This window comes from Vipera berus (assembly GCF_964194415.1).
Source record: "Vipera berus genome assembly, chromosome: 1".
Classification (NCBI taxonomy): domain Eukaryota; kingdom Metazoa; phylum Chordata; class Lepidosauria; order Squamata; family Viperidae; genus Vipera; species Vipera berus.
Genome location: NC_138202.1, coordinates 335,603,372 through 335,616,722, shown reverse-complemented (window position 1 = coordinate 335,616,722; position 13,351 = coordinate 335,603,372).

Sequence of the window (13,351 nt, the reverse complement as noted above, 5' to 3'; positions counted from 1 at the left end):
CCTTCAATTTTAATTTTATCTTAACTTTTGTATTTATTGTATGTTATTGTTGTTAGCCGCCCTGAGTCCTTCAGGAGATAGGAAGGCATATAAGTCCCAATAATAAATAAATAAATAAATAAATAAATAAATAAATAAATAAATAAATAAATAAATAAATAAATAAATAAATAAATAAATAAATAAATAAACAAACAAACAAACAAACAAACAAATAAATAAATAAATAAATAAATAAATAAAATAAAATCAACGTATTTATTTTGGAATACAGCTAAATGCATAACCATGGGTGACATCTCCCTCACCCTTTAATAATCAATTATTAATAACACTTAGCTGGAAACCTCTCTTTGCTAGAAATATTTCTTCCTCTTTCCTCTTTCTTCCTTTTTCTTCCTCTCTGTTTAGGTGAACACAGCCTCTCAAAGCTGCCTCTGCCATCTTTAGGGATCTTCTTTTTAACCTGAATTATTTAATGGCCTTCAGTCCAATCTGGAACACATGATTCTTTAGCAGCTGAAATTACTTAAATCCAGCCTAGTTTGCTAGCCATCTTCTTCATCTTGTCTTACAAACTTCTGCTCTGTCTCTTTCTGCCAGATCTCAGCACCTTTCAGCTGCCTTAGATCATGAAAAAACAGTGAGTGTAAAATCCTTACCTATTTCAGTCTTGATATTTTTCCAGATAAACTCAAAATACAACTTGAGTGTGCGAGACACCATGCGACAGAGTGACAGTGCTTAGCTGCTTTTTTCAGTCACAATCCTTATCCATGGGTATTGTTTTAATCCAAATGTCTTTCCATATTGATAGAACCTCTGAAGAAATAATCTTCTCCAGATTTGTATCGGCTTGACTCTGTGTATATTTCCTGAATTCTTTACCTAATCTTTTGGACACTTTTGCTCCAAGGTTATTTCCTCCATGCTTGGGACATTTCTGCCCTAGGCTGAGCATTGTTTGTTGGCATGCTTCACACGGCATCAGCTGTATTGTTTGCATACACCTCACCCTGTTTCCAAGTCATTTTGCCTGCTCCCAATTTCCTTCTTAGGACTAAGCTATGCTTTTGATGACATTCCTGGTTTTCTTCCTTTCCAGAAAGTTTTATGACAGCTGATGGCCAAATGCAAAGTATAATTGTTGCTATGCCTCATAACTTTCAGTTGCGAGTGAGCAACTTCTGCTGTTTGGCATAGATCAACAGTGCTTCCAAAGGGCAAATAATCTCTCTGAATGTTTCTGCATTCTTTTGTTTCTAATGTCCAGGACAATTTGATCTTTGATCAAAGATTCTGTCAACTTACCAAAGTCACAAAACTCATTCTTTGGTTTCAGATCTGTTATACATTCAGTTCTTCAATCTTCTTTTGTAGGTATGATCTGAAAGCAGTCTTCCTCATAACTACCCGTATATACTGTAAGTAAGGAGGCCTTACCTTTCTCCACCAAGACCTTAAAATTATTCCCTTCTTTATCCATTAATATAAATGTGTTATACAATATCAGAGGCATCTGCTCTGACTGCTCTTAGGAAGTGTGATATTTCTTCTTCATGTTAGCCAATTGCCACAAGTACAATGGAAAGCTTTGTTGAAAATGTTACCATTCATCTTCCACGGTACCAGTTATCCTCTGTTTTGGTTAGTGGCCTCAAAGCATCCTGATTTTTTTCTTCCATTGAGGCCATCACTACACAGTTAATGCCAGTGGTGGGATTCAAATATGTGAACAACTGGTTCTCTGTGTGGATGCCACTTCCGGAAGTCCATTCTGGGCCTGGGCAACAAAAAATTAGCTACCGGTTCTGCTGAAGTGGTGCAAACCGGCTGAATCCCACCACTGGTTAATGCCCAAAAGTGAACTTTTATTTATTGTCAGAACTATAGTGCTTAAAGGCTAGGCTTTATTTATTAACTGCTAATAACAATTTAGCTCACCATCTCTATCGTCAGTCTAACTTTCAGATTTTCTGGAGAGAAAATCTGAGCTCATGTGTGAATTAATACATTATTTTTTCTCCTATCCCCTGCTTTTAATTTTTTTGCCCCATAAAGCATTCTGGTGAAACTGACAGTTTGTTTATTTGTTCACTTGTAATTTTGGCTAGCCTTTAAGATTTTGTTCAACTGTATGTTTTGGACTTTCTTCTGTCAGTGTAATTTTGGGAATTAGGAGACAGATATGGAAGAGCATATTCCCTTTCTGATGCCATGCTCACCTGATTGTTATGTACATCCCACCAAATTTTGGTCCTGTCACAATGTCACTCTGCTATGCTATTGTGCTTGGTTCTGTAGACCAGTATTTCTCAGTATCAACAACTTTAAGGTGTGTGCATTTCAATTCCCAGACTTTTGTGAGTATGCTGGTTCACCAATCTCACTTCCTAAGTGGCTCTGAGCTGCTTACAAGTTTAAAAAAAACCATAAATTTCATTAAAAATAAACAAAATATAAAGAGAGAGCGAGCACCTTCAAGTCACCAGCCACCCCCAAGATTGCATACTATTCTTGGATCCCCATGCAAGCTAGGTCTTAATGCTTTCCTGGAACGCCAGAAGAGTGGGTGTTAATCTCACCTCAGGGGGCAAGATGCTGAAGTTCAACTGAAGTCTGCAGATCCTAACCTTGATGAAGTTGAGAAACACTATTGAAGAGGAAAAATAACAAAATCATGTTAGTGGTTTCCTTTATAAATATATGCATGTTATGAACATTGAACAGTGGGGATTGGGGGCAAGAGTTGCATTGGACAGCTACTTGATAGCCTCATGTTCTATAATTCCCAGCTCTTTTAATCACCTGGAAAAACCACCCATCTCTTTGTAGTATGTACCTTTTTTCTTGTGAATCAGCCTTACCTTTTCTTATACTTATATCATTACAATGCAGCATCAGTAGTGTAATCTCTGTGATGGAACACAAAACAGATATTCCCTTGAAAAGCCTGGGAACTATCTCAAATATTTGCTGTGAACAGCAGGTGATTCAGCATCTCTTACAGGAGGCTGCCTCATGGACCAAATGCTAATTGAGATCAAGGAAATGATGAAACACACATCCCATCTTTCTCCCTGATCTATTTCCAGGGAATTTGAGAATGGACGGGTTATTGGCATTGCTCTGTATAAAACATCTAAATCATGCTAGTGAGGAATCTAATTAAACAGATTGCAAAGAGCAAGAGCTTAGAAGCATCCAATCACAAGCGTAGTCAAGTGCATCCATTCAACTAGCATTTTATCCAAACATGAGCTCTGGAATCTGCTCTTAGTACTCACAAAACATGAATATCTATTGTTTCCCAAATTAAAAATGTCTCTTTGCAGATTCTCAAATAGCTGGAAGACTACAGATCAACATGGGAAATAAGGGATATTGCTGTATCTCTGGAGAGGCATAGTCTTCCTGGAGGTATTTCACTGGCCATTGTAGAGAAAAAAGATGCTGGGCTTTTTAGATAGGGAAAGACCATGAGGAATGATGAAGATTTGTTTTTTAAAAAAACTCTAATGGTACAGCTTAGAAAGAAAAAATAACCCCCTGGAGTTTTTACAAATTGGGATGAAATTAAAGTAGAAGAAACAACAATGTAGTCATTGATTTTATATAGATTTCTTCATAGCCAACTCTATTGAGGAAATACATTTTTATAAATATTCAAATCAAATATACCCATTTCTTTACTTTGTGTACTGAGGTGATTCGTGGAACTATTTTGGATAGTGCCTATAGAGCTGGAGGACAGGAGGTTGGGGAATACCGATCCAAACTTAAAGTTGTTTTCTTGCCACCAGACCTTGGGAAAAAGTTAATATTATAAATCAAACACACACACTCACACACACAACTTTTAGGCTCTGAGAGTGTCTTCATTTGGGACCCTGATCCATTTTATTTTTATTTCATCCTACAACATCCCACACATTTTGTTCTCTCCCCCCTCCCATTTCTTCATTGAAATCAATGGTACTGCAAATGAGAGTATGGAAGGAAACACCTAGAACAAAATAACACTTTGGATCACTTTTTAGATGAAAAAACCCATGATATTTTTAAATGGGATTGTGATTTGCATTTGACTCCCTTGAATAAAAGAGCATTGGTCCATCTGATTATCTAACACTGAACCATATTTTGGAGGACGAGGAGGTCCCTGCATGTATGGAACTCAAGGTAATTGTGTCCCTCTCCCACTAAAAAAAAAACTAACTACCCACACATACACATTTGCTGTCAATCTGCTTTACCATTTAGTTAACCTCCAGTTCCAGCAGCTTCAATAAAGAGATGATTGAAGACTGAATCTTGCAGAATTGAGGAGAAGTAGAATGACACAGAACGGCTTGCCTCTTTCCATGGGAATTGTTTGCCAGAGGGAGAGTGGAACATACTCTTCTCATTAGCAACTCTTCATATTTCACAAAAGGAAAAATAAATATAGTTACCAAATTCATCAGGGACGCCTTGAAGCCAAGGCAGGAGAGAGGCCCAAAGGTTGCAACCCAGCCCTAGCTTTCTTTGTGATATCTCAGAGGTCTGCAGGCTTCCTTCTCTGTTCTCAGGACCTCTTGGCCTCCATCTCCCCACCCATCTCTTAGCCCCTCAGGAACCAGGCAAACTGCTTCAAACAAATTCCAGCAAGAAATTGTTCCCAGTTTCTCTGTTAAGTGAGGTTAATAAGTTATAACCTCCAGCATCCCATTATATGGAATTATTTCCAAGATAATCACCCATTAGTAGCACAGTTACAATTTTGGACTGATGAAAATATTAACAACTGCATCTAGTCCTCAAATTCTAAACTTGTGTCCAATTTGCCACTCTTGTTCACTTTTTCCTCCACAGAAAAAAAGAAAGATCCCACTAAATTAGAGGCAGGGCACAGTTAGGACTGCAGCTTGGTATTCCTCAATCTTGTCTTCCATTTTTCCTGGCTTTGTGCAACTTGCTTAGCTTAGTAACTGAATTCCTATGATGTGAATGACAGTATGACATGACTAAATCATAACCCAGTCAAACATGAACCACTCTCAGAAACAAAAAAACCAAAACATCTAACCAAGATTAAAATTAATCCGACTTAATAAGCTATGCTGATGCAGCTGTTAGGTCTTTAAGTAACTATGTTGTGTAATACAAGTCTATAGCTGTAATTAACTGGGAATTCCAAGAACAAGTTTTGTTATATAAATATAAATGGAAGTTCGTGAAATCTTATATTGATGTATTAAGTTATTTTAAATGGAAGAATTAAGATTAACCATAGAAGGTTCATGGACACTACTATAATTAGGATTTTAGACATCATTATAAAAATTGGCTTGGAACATTAATTTCTCTGGTGAGAGTAAAACTGGAGTGAATTTTAAATTAGGACACTTCAGCCAAGAGGAGAAGGGAATGACTTGAAAATGACCATCTCGTTCAGCCCTCAGGACCAACATCCATATAGTTTCAGAGTCTCTCCAACCTCCCAGAGGAAATTTGGGGTGGAAGACCTATGAATAAAGTGACATTCTTAAACCATCTTTGGAAAGGGATATTTTAGTTGGGTGAGTTTTTTTAAAGACAAAAATTGACTCAGATCTATAATTTAGCCAAAAGAAATTGAGTCCATCATAGAACAGTTTGCTCCATCAGAGCAAGGAAAAACTTGGATCCAACCAATATCTGGTATTGGTATAAGCATGTCTGATAAGTATATTATTCATGGTATGGTAAATAGGAATATTATTTCTCAGTTGTTTAGGAACATGATTTAATTTTATCTTTTGACATTTGTGCACTGAACATTTCTGATAATAACGCTTGCTGATGCTGATGCTGATGTCTGATATTAATTCTGAATATCAGACATTTGCTAAAAAGTATCCATTATGAGAAACCAAATTCCCTTCAAAATTGGCATAGGAAAAGTTTGAAAGCCAATGTGATTTATGGAATGGTCTTCTGTTTCAAACAGAACTTCAAGAACCTGCCACAAATGACACCACATCTTTCCAGAATGATTTTTTCAGCAATAATCCATTAAACTCAAATGACACTTCTGATTATAATTTTTGTTTTCTTTCTTGGTTGTATTCAGTTCATAAAAGCAAAATAAAAATATGATAATGCTTAAAACTCTAAATCAGTGTTTTCTAGCTGGGGAACTCTGGGAGTTGAAGTTCACATATCTTAAAGTTGTCAGGTTTGAAAAACACACTGTTCTAAATGGGGCTTACTACTAGGATAACAACCAAAAAAGATACATAGAAAGAAAGAAAGAGAATGAGAGGTTGAATCCAGACTTTTATTTTGTTTCTAAAATGAAAATAAAAGAGCAGTACAAATATGCTTTGGCATGAGAAAGAGAAGACTTGTCTAGGAGTATTTTATTCAATTCCCCCCTCCTTCCTCCCCCATTTCTTATTTTTCTGTGGAAAAAAAACCCCATCTAAGAATAAAATTCCCCCAAATTGTTCAAAAGCAAGACGTCTTCAATGCTGTTTGCAAACAGTATGTCTATATTTATCAAGATATGGCGCATCTATAGATCATTTATATTAAATAACTCTCCTTGAAAATCCCATATCTAACATTTATATACATGTCAAGTATTAGAAATAAGTGTTTTAGAGTCACTGTTAAAAAATAGCAAAACACAAGTTCTGCTTTATAACTTCCTAAGCAAAAGTACAATGTTGTTATTTTTTCCGTTTTTCCAGTGCCCATTTAATTTACTACAAATAAATAGAATGGATGGCTATAAAATAAATAGGAAGAAAACACTGTCCTTGGTACAAGGGTTCTTCGTTCACAGAAATGCAGCAGCTATCCCTCCTGGTGTTCCGGATCTTGTTGCCTCTATTGCAAATTGTTGCATCTTACACTTTGGAGGAAAAAAAAAAGAATCTCTCTCTTCCATTGTTGTCGTGTCTTTAGACTAATGTGCAATGACAGTCAGAGACAGAAAGCAGAGCAGCTCTTTGGCAAATGAGAGACAGAGTAGACAGGTGGTGTTGCTGGGCCCACACCTGAGGCGGTGAGCCTGAAACTTAACTAGGGAAGCTTCCACTGGTTCAGATTTGCCCTCAGGGGAATTTTTAAAAGTCAAGAGGGTGGCTGCAACTGCACAACGGAAGCTCGTCCCCCAACTTTTTACATGCATTGCAACAGACATAAAAACTCCCCCCACAGATTCTCCTGCTTCCCTTTTATCCATCTATTAATTAACTTTGTTCCCTGCCCCACAGCATCTTATTTATTCTGATATAAAGCCAACAACTTTTATGAGTGGTCTGTAATTTTTGGTTTTGGTATACAACAAACCATTGATCCAAAGTGGTTTGCTTTTTGGGATCTTCTGAAATCAGGTTGTCTATCAGAGCAACAGAGCATCAGTCAGGTCATATTTTTTTTTCTCTTTCTCTGAACTGTTTTCCCCCCTCTAATGACTGCCATCTGTCCCCTCACCTCCACTTCCCACAGCATCCTAGCTGAAAACACTATATAGCTGTAGGTATTAAGCGGAACTATCAGAGAAGCATTTCAAACAGTTGACTCTGTACTGAGTATTCCAAATATCATATACCACTGTTGCTCCTATTTGGGATACCTTATTTTGGTTTTCCCCACCCTGATATTATCTTTGTCTTCCCTGGCTGTAATGTCCTGAGAAAGTTCTTAGCAGACAAGAGCAGAAACAAATACCCCCTGTTTCAAGGTAGATCTTTTAAAATACTAAAATCATGTGAGTATTTTTATACATAAAATGACTACTGTTTATCATATTTGTTACACAGAATCACTTCTGTTGAATGGTTGGTTGGGAAATGAATCCAGGTCCATTTACATAATCTTTCATTCAGAGATATTACAGTCTTGACTGCTTACTAATTCTTTATTTGCTTGTCCAAATGATTCATCCAAATGATTCATTGATTGTGTGAGAGAATCATTGATGGTTTTTGGTTTAACAAAGCCACTGGATAACTAGTTTTTCTTTTGCCTTTATTTCATCTTGTAGCATGGGACAAAAATATGTCTATTATCTTTAAAATACAGAAGCTGGTGGAATTTAGTATTCCCTGGACACAAGCCTCAACTTGAAAAAGACCCTGATTATGCATGAAGTATGTTGAAAATACCCTGATTCCTTACCACAGCATTATCTGATAAGGGCTGCCAGCAAAACATGCCCTGAAAGCTCCAAATAAAACCCTAATTCAGATCATTTTATTGTGTGAACGTACATCCTACCAATAATAACAGAACTTACAAACAGCTGTCACTTATTAGTTTGAACAAGACTTAGATATGACTCTCTAGAATGGAGTTGATTGAAAGAGACATCATGAACTTCACTGGAAATATTTAGCTTATATCATATTGCTTCCTTGCATGGATTTTGGCAGCATTCAAAAGGGCAGAAGGAAAACTTTCTGGACCATATCATTTTGCAGAGGAACATATTCAGTAGTCTTAGAACTGCAGATCTTGCAGATCCTTCCGAAATTGTTGTTGAACTGTAAATGTTATTGAAATGTGGAGGTACGTTTTTTAGACATGGGGCTAGGAAGCAACCATAAGAACTACATTAAACTGAATTGCATTAAAATAAAACCAAACAAATTTGAGATGTTGCCTTGCTTTTCTTCTACTTCTACATTCCTCATAAAGGAATACTACATTAAGCTGCTGTAGCTAGAAAGATGTTTCCAGGAATTTGACATGGGGGCTACACCTAAAAGTCAACTAGATTTTGAGAAAGCACAAAATAAAAAAAAATGTCGCCAAGCCTGAAGAGCTCTCAAATGGCTTTTGGGTCACATGGCATTAAGGAAAGGGGAAATTCTCATTCAAACAAGCCAGCAAGGGGAGTTGATTTAAATAAATCCTTAATGACAAGAAGGGATATGTTTAGAAAGGTTCCTTATAACTAGGCATGACTGTCCTCTTTTTCCAGGCTTGGTGGGAAATGTTGCATGGTTGAAAACACAGCTCACAGCAAAGGCACAAGATATGAGAAGGAATTATGGTAGTGGGATAATGCAGCCATAGATGGAACAGCTGCATTAATCATGGGAAATACAGATAAATCCAACTTCCATTGGCTTGTAATTGTGAGAAATCTTGCCCTGAAATGCTGGCTATGCCATAGTCAGTCTGCACACAGTATAGCCACATGTTATCTGGAAAGCAGAGAATAAGGGGAAAAAACATGGGCCTGTGATCAGTGTTCTCTTGGATCTCCTGGCCTTAACTAGTGTTTTCTCAATAGTTTGAAAGCCTGGCATTTCCAGACTGGACCAATATCATTTGTAGATTCTTGCAACATTGCAGCACTTTTCCATGCATTAAATGGACTATACAAATTCACCTCTGGGGATATTTTAGTTTATGTATTGATTTATTTTGCAGAAAAGCAAAATAAATAAATAGGACATGCAGCAATGGGAAGAGGAAGAGGCATTTCCATAATCTGGAAATGAGATTTAGTACATGCAGGCACAGCAGGGAATACTGACAAGAATTTGACAAGTATATTCTCTCGGTCAGTGAGTCTGACCTTTGACATATTATGCAGTGTGTAAAATAGAGAAGGAGATAAACTATTTACTATTTACTCTTCCTATTGTTTTATCCTTCAGATAAAACAGCTAATGAAATTAAGTGAAAGATTCATATTCTAGAATTTCCTGGACCAGCTTCTGGATAACATCACCTGCTTCCTATACTCTCACCAGTGTTAAGGCAAAACTTGCTCCATTGTTCCTATACATTTCCATAGATTAATGAATAGAAGCACAGTTCCTTACTGGCAACCTATCTTGTTCATAAGTCTTACTGAAAGGTCATTGCAAACCTCAGGTTGTAATAGAAGCTAGTTAGCTAGCAGGTACAGGTAGAACCTGGCTTCTCTTTGATGGATGTACATGCATGATACAGATGTTTTACCAATATCTATAGAGAATGTGCCATGTTTCTGTGCAATATTTTAGGTGTACACCATAACATTAATTTTGGAAAGCACCCTAAAAGGTAATGTGTGCTACCAGCTTTATGATGGGTAGCAGACAGCCCCCTGCACAATGAGGGAGAACACCAGCATGGGCTGAACTGAACACAACCTTTTTTGGCATGGAATAAATTAGGCTCTGTAAACACAGAATGTGCCTCTAAAAGCAACTGTCAGAAGAATGAAATATCAGATATTCAAGAGTAAAATAAGGCCTATTGTTTACCAATAGTGAGTAGTGACTCCATCTTCGAGTTTGTTTCCATGTCCACTTAATCTTAGAGAAGAAGTAGAAATAGCTAACAAGCTGCTAATGGGCTAGGTTGATCTCCCTTAGCATCCAATTTATTATTTTTTTAAAGCTTAAAAATATTTTAAAAAATCAATTTGAAAAGTAACATACTCTGAAGCCTCTGTTACTTCTGTTTATAAAATGTTGGGCATCATGTAGGCCTCATAAAATAAAATTTTTCAAGTTAGGTTTGATCCCTGTGGATGCAAAGAGACCTCTAAGTAATTTTCTCATAGAAGGGGGTTTGCCACTGCCCATTTCTTGAATTCTTTTCAGGTTCCTGTTTAGTGGGATGTCTTAGAGGTTCTCCAGTCCAAATACTAACCATGTCTGACCCTGCTTAATTTGTCTTAGCTCAACCAATAGATAGGATAGAAATGTAAAAAAAATAATGAGGACAACTCTTTGAGGTATGAATTGGCAAAAAACTTCTGTCTAGGATTTGGGATGAAAAAGAACACATCTCAAGGGCTGAGAATTAAGGGATAGAGAAACTAACCTCAGAAATGTGGAGTCCTTGGTGCTTTCAGAGTTAGGTTGTTTGATTGCAACTATATCATTACCCATCTAGGTAACGAATTGTTACCTAGTAGTTGGATAATGAAATGTCTGCAAGCAAGCCATCAAGCTCAGAGAGCACCAAGGACTTCACAGCTCAATCCTGAGCTACAGATATTCTCTTCTATTGTAACTTCAGAAATATTCTCTGTGCCTTCTTTTTAGAAATGTTAACCTCTCATCTCCTTCTTCTCAGCAGCCTACTACTGATGGATGGTTGGAGAATCATTGGTAGCAAAATGTGGTAATATGATCCCAGAAACATTAAGCTTCTTTTCATGTTTTCTATCCTGGTTTCATTTTGAAACCAGGTGCATGAGTCAGAGAGTTTTTTTGTCAATAAAACAAGGATATATTGAGTCCAAATATATTAGTACATGTTCTCCTGTCACAAGAACCTTCAGAACTTTTCCTAAACTTGGGTGCCTCTTGCACTCTTCTCAACCAGCCTCAGCTCCTAAGGAGACACTCTGCCGGTCAGCCCTCCAGCCAGCTCTGGTTTCACACTTTTGTCAATGTGATGCTGTGCCAGTTGCTTCTAATACTAAGGTCACGTGAGCAGGAATGATAATACAAAAAGCTTTAGCCTAAAACCAGCTTAGCCTAATTTGCTCACTGATGCATGAGCCCATTTGAGCCAGAAAGCCTAGTTGCTTTGTGAGCCTCTCAGCAGAATCTGTCCCAGGAAGGAAGAGAGCAGGGACAGCACTGGGAGTGACTTTTAGCTGAAGTCACACATGTTTGTTCATCTCTTGCTGATGCAGCCAAATGAACATAAGTTAGGGGTTAATGTTCTCATATAGCTGTCCCATTTTTACTGTCTGCTAAGAGAAGGCAGGTTGTTGCATTCATGGATCAGATCTGTTTGCTTTTCATTCTGCCACCCTGACCAGAATCAAACTCAGTCATACTGTATTTTTATATTTTAAGGATGGTCCTGAATTTAAGACATCCCCTCCCCCTCCAAAATGGGAATAGACACATTATGCTTCTATTTAAAGATAAATTGTTTTTTTTTTGGGGGGGGAGCCTTCAATTAACTTTATCAGTTCTCCAAATTCCCTTTTGCATGGGTCTCTTTAACATCCTACTGTGTGCCTAGTTATCGTCATACATAATTTTAAATGATCAGTGTTTATAGATAAACAACATACTTATATACATCATCATGGAGGCAATATCCTTGCTTTGAGGATCCTGTTGTATATTCTTGGGGGTCTGCTGGAAAGAATCCAGTTAATACAAATATTGAGTTATGGCTCCCATTAGAATATTTCTTTGAGCCCATCTCCAATCACTGTGACCATCTAAAATGCCTTAGAGTGGGTTTTAGAGTGGGTGACATAGCATTTGAAGAGATATGAAAGGAATCACAGACCTTTTTCCCCATCATAGGAAAAATAGCCAGATTGTGAGAGTAGCAAAGTTCATTCACTAGTTTTAGATCTTGAAATCTCTGCTTAAGCAATTTTCCCAGATTATGAACTGAGAATTGCAACAGGAGGTGAAAAGCATGTTGGGCTTCTTCAGTGAATCCCACTAGCTTTTCTTAGCCTGATGCCCTCAAGGCAGAAATCACCAAACTGAGAGGCAAAGGTAGGGGACGAGTCTGGATTACGTATTTCAACCAGCAATTGAAGTACTCTTCTAATGATGTCAAAGAATCCTCTGAACACTAGAAAGAGAGCAAAGGAGGAGAAGAATTTAAAATTCATCCTTTCCATACTAATTTTTCTCTGTGCATCGTTTCGTTATGGATTCAAAGGTGCAATTGCATGCTAGGTGGAAGAAGTCCAATGAACAATTCCATCGTATCATCATATGTTTTGCCTTGCACAATTAATGACAGAAATACTGGCCTAGCCTATGAGCAAACATGTGGATTATTCTTCAAGTTATAATGTGTTAACCAAGGCTGAACAGTTTGGTTTCCAATTAATTCAACTTTCCCAGGTTAGCTATAAAACATTCAGGTTAGCAAACTGGGGCTGTGTCCGTTCGGTGCAGTGTGGCCCATGATACACAGCCCTCATCTGATTTGTAGAAATGTAGTAACTTTTAGAGGACATTGCACATCCTAGGAGAATAGAAATTTGGGTTATAGAGAAATGATGAGATTTGATTAGGCTCTGCCTTCACTTCGCATCAGACTCTTGCTGCATCATAGCGAAAAGATTCTAAGCCAAGACAGTGCCAGAGATACAACCTTATCACACTTGTGAAGAAGTTAAATATTTCACATATTCAAAAATGGTAGATTTGAGGGGGAAGTATACTGTAGTGGCATTCCTTTCAGGGATAACAGAGCCTATGAGGATGGGGGAAAGGACCAGAAAGGGGAAAATATAGAAGACATTTTTGAATTCTATTCAGTGGGATTTAGGGATAGTAAGAAAAGGAAGTTGACCACGATTTTGAGAGTGGATTTGCCTGTGTGAAAGCTTTGCAGAAGAGCATATGGGCTTGTGTTGTGTACACTTAAAAACACAGAA